Genomic DNA, 7,107 nt, shown 5'->3' on the forward strand with positions numbered 1-7,107 from the left:
GTAACAGAATACCTACTTTTGGTTACATCCTGCATTGCAGCCTAAGATAAGAATGTGCTGTATTTATTTTCCCAAATTCACTAACAGAGTTCAAATTAAATATTTTGCTGCAGTCAAAAACTGAAAACACAAATTAGTGCTCACTGATGTAAATTTTTCTTTCCTTAACTATGGCTACATGTTGTTAAAGCTGATGTCATGTTAAACATTCAGCGCTGAATGAACCCTAATATGTAGAACTAAAACATCTACTTCAAGGACACAAGCATAATTAATACACCCCTGTCAAGAATTGGAAACCCAAGAATTGAGTTTGGCCTTACTTGTTATCAGTGAAAGCACAGAAACTTCTACCCACTATTTCTAGTGGGCAAAGAGTTTAGACCCAAAATTCCTCAGTTCCTGATAAATACCTTGCTGACCCTAAATGAGTGTAAATTTTTTTGTTTCATCTTGTGTCATGGACAGCTTCTAGTATTGTTAAAACACATACACCAAAATGAAAAAAACGTTCTAGTGTCCTTTTTTTTTTTCTCTTTGAAGAGATTGTTGGTCTTGTTTGTTTATTTTATCTTTAAGCCTTGAAGCTTTAATTTTCTAATTCAAAATTGCCTGACTAATTAACCTGCTGTGGCTTTGTGGCTCCATTGAAGCTATATCTCTTGTCCCATTGGACTCATTTAAGCAGAGTGCCTTCAGTTCCATCTGGTTCAAAAATCTGTATCATCCAGCAGCTGAATTTACATGTTCTGAAGAAGGAAAGAGATATCTCAGGGAGTTATTCCTTTTGGCTCTGAGTACCATGCCAAATAAGTCATTATTGTCTTATTCTGCAATAATAAGAGAGCAAGCAAGCTCTGTCCTTGCATCTGAACAGCAAGCTAAATTAGGATCATGCATGATATCCTCCAGTGGTCTGCTCCTGTCTCCTTCATTTTTCCTCTTTGAAGCCATTTCCAGTGTGACTCACAGGTTCATGCACCAAACAAGGGTGACACATGAGTACTCTGCTGGCTGAGTTATCACTAAGCACATCTGCTAAGTGATGAGGTACAAATGCCAGTCTAAAAATGCCCCTCATATGATTACATGAAAAGAAACAGTGAAAATAAGAGCCTGAGGCACTGAAGAGGTGACATGAGTGATAGACAGAGAAATCAACTTTGCACATTCCTATTTAACGTAATTCCTCTGATAAAAGACCCTGGCTCCAGGACAAACTATGCAGCATTAAAGTGGAGGAGGGATCTTCTACTCTCAGCAGTTAACCCAGGAATCAGAGAACACATTTTACCTTGCTCCAGTATGTATGTGGCAAAATCAAGTCCAGGCATTTTTCCGTTTTCTCATCCAAGCTTTTTACCTCAGAACTTTGGAGAGGACAGAAAGTCTTGTTGGACCAAGTTCAATCTGTCTTTACGATACCTGTCAGACACACAGCTTTGCTTGTGGTTATCTCTTCTGAAGTTCAGCTGACAAGGCATGGCACAACTGCAGTGACATTTAGGTCCACCTTGGCAAAGATGGTTTTGGTGCAAACAGCACCCATTCTTAATAACACAGAATGATAGGATTCTGCCCTGGCTCTCAAATCTACTTTAGCTCAGACTGACTTAATCTTCCCCCACCTCATCACTAGATTCTAAATAGCTTTTAAAAATAAATCAGAAGATACTTGTGCGTTCCAGATAAAAAACATCATGATTATTAGTATAACTTCAGTAATTAAAACTCATATAAAATGCACTGAGATATACTTACACAGAAGAGGATAAACTTTTTTGTGGTCCACCAAAACTTTGGTTTCATCTAAGAATAGACTTTCAGTTATTCCAAATGACCTTCTGAAATGAAAGTTGATTTGTTAAGAGTCATTTTGGCCTTGATAGCATGTGTGGAGTTCTTCTCAGTATCTTTACCATTGTGTCTTAAGCTCCTCTCAGAACTAGGTTAAGGTCTTGCCTCCTATTAAAATTTCAGTCCTGTGGTAAAAGTTGAATGTTGATGGATTATTTATTTCAGCCTGTGGCAGCCTATTTCCTCTTTCATTTTTTTAAGGCTACAACATCTGTTGTGACTTGCATGAACCAGGTGACCCAGGCATTCCTGCTGAAGTCCTGGTGATTATGGCCGGTCTTCCAAAAGCATTTTCACATTCTTTCCTTGATAACTGGCATCCTCCAAGTTATTGCCTAGCATAGCATCCTAATTTCATCTTTTTCATAAGATGTATTTTTCTTAATAGTGGATTTAAACCAAATACCTTACACATCAAAAGTACTTCTTTTTCATTTGGAGTGGGCAAGAGAAGATCACAAGACTTTTGCTGTGTCTCCAGCTAGGAGATTCAGAGGCACAGCTGTAGCTGGTTCCTGTCATCTCAGCACAGGGCTGTCAGCTGAAGATGCTGGTACCCTTCTGCAAGCAAGCCACAATGCATGTGGGACGTTGCATGGAGTTCATCACACAAATGAACACATACAGATAATCTTACAGAAGGAAAGCCTGCTTAAAAATAAAGTTCTTCAATGTACAGTATTCCTTTTTTAACCAGCTTCCTAAAATAAGGCCATGGATTATTCTCATGAGAATGCACAAACCAAATCACAAGTACTTTATGGCAGCAAGGAGAGACAAAACAAGTGCATCATCTCTGGTATAATCTGTATTATGCCGTTTCAACTGTGGTGAAATTCAGTCTCTTTTTTTACTGAATGTTAACCAATGTGAACTAGCTCTAAATATGCTTAAATCTTTAAATAAATGAGCTGCAGATTTAAATCCTATGTGGACAGTTAGTTTTGTTAAAGATTTAATACTGGGGTATTTTAATCTTCATTTAGTAAAGTTCCAAGTTAAGTTAAATGAAAAGGAAAAAATATAAAACCTTATTCATGCTAGTTTAAAGAAAGCATAGGCTTTATAGTTAACATAAGTTCACATGGGCAAGGTTTTATGCATTCATAAAAGAGATTGCATTTGATCTGATTATATTGAATTAAAGATAAATTATAGTTAAACCTCTAGGGAGAAGAATGAGGATCATGGAGAGTTTTTTAAGTAGTTTTAATTAATTTTCTAAATATGTTTACTTTGCAGTTCATAGAAAATTGATATTCCTATACCTTCCCTCAGTGAAACAAGCCTTCCTCAAGCTGTGATAAGTGCTTCTCAACATTTCAGTCTGTTGGAAATTTTATACCTTTAATGGTATGCACCAATTCATCTTTTTCCTCGCGATGCAGAGCAATCCAGAACTTACCCCTAAGGTAACAACATATAGTTAAGTGTTTTAGGTTATTCCTAAAGGTATGTCCAAGGTAGATTCCCTGTGAGGCTTCCATGGAGGATGAAGGAACTTATGAGTGCTGTGAGTTTTTTAGGACGCTCTCCTGGAAGCACAAAACCGGTTCATGTTCTTTAAGAGTAAGGGAAGTAGGTGGAATAAGAGATTCTCTTGGATTAAATGTGAGCTTTTGAGTCTGCTCAAAACCAAATGAGCCATACCAGAGAAGGAAAACCCATGGAGAACTACAAGGGCATTGCCAGAGTGGGCAGATGCAGTTACAAAAGCAAAAGCTCAGATCAAATTGAAATTGGTCAGAGAGGTCAAAAAACACAAGAAAGGGTTCTTTGGGTATATAAACAACAAACAGAAGGAAATACTGGCCCACTGTTAAGCAGCAGAGGCAAATTGGTCACCCATAATGCTGAAAAGGCAGAGATTCCCAACACATTCTTCACCTCTGTCTTCGCCTTGAGACATATGTCATGGGAACAAAAATTCAGGTTTATACAAACACCGACAGACACTGTCAGTGAAAGAAGAGCTTATCTGTGAACTATCACAGGAGCCTGACCCCTACAAATTGATGGGTCCTGATGTTACACATCCAAGGGTTTTAAGAGATCTGGCTGATGTAATTAAAAGGATGCTCTCCATAATCTTGGAGAAGCTGTGTACCAGGGGACATCCCAGAAGACTGGAAGAAGGCTAATGTCACCCCATCTACAAGAAGGGCTTAAAGGAGGATCCAGGAAATTACAGGCATGTATGTCAGTTTTACTCCACTCCCTGGGAAAGTTGGGGAACAAATTCTCCTGGGGGCTATCACAAGTCAAATGAAGCACATGATTGGGAAAAGCCAGCAGGGATTCACCAAAGGCAAGTCATTCTTGACAAACCTGATAACCTTCTGACAACACAATGACCTGCTCAGCTGATGTGGGGTGAGCAACAGACATTGTCTCCAAGGCTTTTCTATATGTTTTCCCAGAGACTCCTCCTAAAGTAATGGATGTATTAGGATCTAGACAAGTGGTCCATACAGTGGATGGGGCTACCCAGACACAGCCAGAGGATGGTGGTAAATAACTCCTTTTCATACTGGCAGCCTGTGACAAGTGGGATCCCCCAGGGAGCAATACTGGGCCCACATCTGTTCAATACCTTCATAAGTGATCTGGAGGATGGGATCAAGTGTATCCTGATGAAGTTTGCTGAAAATACCAAGCTGGGGGGGAAAGTGGGCACTTTGTGAGGGGGAGCCGCCCTGGAGGAAGACCTGGATAGGCTGGAAGAGTGGGCTGCCAAGAACTTTATGAAGTTCCACAAGGACAAGAATTTGCACCTGAGAAAATACAATCTAGGAGTGCAGCACAGGTGGGGATCTGTCTGGCTGGGGACCAGCTCTGTGGCAAGGGACCTGAGGGTCCTGGTAGACAGCAAGCTCAGTATGAGTGACCAGGGTGCTGCTGCTGCAGCAAAGAAAGCCAAGAAAGGCTGGACCAGGGTCCCTTCAACCTGGTACTATGTGATAGTCAGATCAAACTGAGATCTTATAACCTAATTACAGGTAGTAATTAGTCAGCCCTACATAACTGGATGTCATTCACTGTGGATGACTGGTCTGCTTTTTATAGAGCAGATGAAATTCTAATAAGGATTCTAATAATTTCTAATAAGGATGAAATTATTCATCCTTATTAGAAATGTGGTTCAATAAACACCTTAAAATAAGTTGTAACAGAATGAAAAATTTCCAGCCAGAAAAAAATATGCATAGGAAGAAAATTTCACACCCAAAATGGCAAAGTATTCCAAATGTTTCTGTTAAAACACTAAAAAAGATCAACACAAAAGTTTAATGATGTAGTCTCAAGCTTGCAGACACAGGAAGCTTGCTACCATAAAATCAGGGGAAATAGATTAGCAATCTAGAGACCAGATGGTTAGTATTTACTTGCTGACATAACACCACCAAATGTTCCTAAATTTCTTTTTTAAATTTGTCTTTCATATTACATTATCAGCATAGGAACTGATCTTGCAAACATATACATAAAGATTTCAATATATTTATTCATTTGGGTTGTCCCATTGACTTTGGAACAGGAAACTGTTCACAGAACCAGGCTGTCAACTTAGGGTAAGTCTACAGAGTTGTAAAGTATTTGCCTACACAGAATTGGGCAGGCTAAGTCTGGGGGAAAAAAAATGAAATCCTGTGTATGTGTTTTTGTTCTGGTTTTGTGATTTTCAAGAGAGCAGTTTATGGAGAATATGATAAAAGACATTCCCCATCCACAAATATATCTCCTGGTCTGGTGGATAACTGTTAAACTTGTCAGGGCCTGAAATAAGCTGAAGTCTTAAAATGCTTCTCCAACTTGAAATCAAGGAGTAAAAAGAAAAAAACATTTACAAACATTTTTACCCAGCAAATTGTTAATACCAGCATGAGAAAATGCTGCTTAATTATAACAGGATCCTCCTACAAATTTCATAACCTCTCTCCTCTGTGAAAAATATCCTTGATTCCAAATGTTTGTTCAGAGCCTTATTTTTCTCTGGTGGGAAAAAACTGTCACTCCTTGCTCTACACTGTTCGTAACTTGTTTAAGTAATCTGTAGGGGCTCTCTGCTCAAAATATACAGAATTTTACTAGCATTAGTTTTTCATACTCAAAGTTTTCCCCTTCAGTTCTATGTTTTTTCTTTCATTCCCACTTTCTAAAGTGTTGTGTTCCCTCAGCCCTGTCATTACTGGGGTTTTTTTTTGGAGGCATTTACATTGCCCCTTTGTCCAACATATTTTTTCCCCATCTTCCATCAAAATCTGCTTCTCAATTGCTTGCATATTTCTCAGTGTCATTTCCTCATCTGCCTCCTCAGGTTCTTTTTCCTTTAGTGTCACATGACTTACAAAGTTACATCAATTACAAAGTCACCTGCCTCCAGGCAGTGTATTTCCTCCACTATTTAATTTTTCCATTTGCACCATCTGCGTGTGTATATGTAATACAAGCACTTCATTTGGTGGAAGTGATATCAAATGGAGTTGACCCCGTTACTGCCCTGAAAATAAGAAATTTGTTTTCCTATGCTACAGCTTCTTTGTTGATCACACTTCCAGAAGCCATGAGGGAGTTCCTTTAATGTCATAGTTAAAATGTTACTTGGGTAACCCCTCATGTGCTCCCCTTGAATACTTATACTCAGCTCCCTACTCATACAGACACAAAAGTAGTATCTGTTTTGCAAAGCCAGGAATTCTCCCAAGAATTTTAGTTCTAGGCAGGCCTTTCAAGTTATAATTCGTCTGAATATCACAAACATTCAACTATCTGTACTTGCAGCTAACTGCCCCATACAGATTAAAAGGCTGTGAATACCTTAAACAAAAAAAGAAATCCCCACAAAAAAAAACCACTCAACCTATTTTTTCAAGTAAACGTTCAGTCTTTACAGGAACAAAAGAAACAGCAGCAAAAATAAACCATGGGGAAATTTCAATTTGTTGCCAAAAACCATTAGAAAAGCTCTCTCATACATGAAACTTGTAATATTTGTCTACAGCTTTTCTGTGTTCACTCTCTAGCCAAAAATAGGGCTAGAACACAGGTAATCTGCATGGATAAGAATAAAGCCTTTAGTTAAAGAGATGATTATTTAAAATTGAACTTCTAAATGTAACTACTAAAAGTGATGTTACATAGAAAAAAAAAGTCACAACTACCAGAAAACACTATTTCCTTTAAAGCAGTTGTGTAAGAGAATGTTTGGAGTATCATCTGGAATGACGTGTATCATTCTGGTCACTCACC

Source organism: Poecile atricapillus, chromosome 4, assembly GCF_030490865.1.
Source record: "Poecile atricapillus isolate bPoeAtr1 chromosome 4, bPoeAtr1.hap1, whole genome shotgun sequence".
In the NCBI taxonomy this organism is placed as follows: domain Eukaryota; kingdom Metazoa; phylum Chordata; class Aves; order Passeriformes; family Paridae; genus Poecile; species Poecile atricapillus.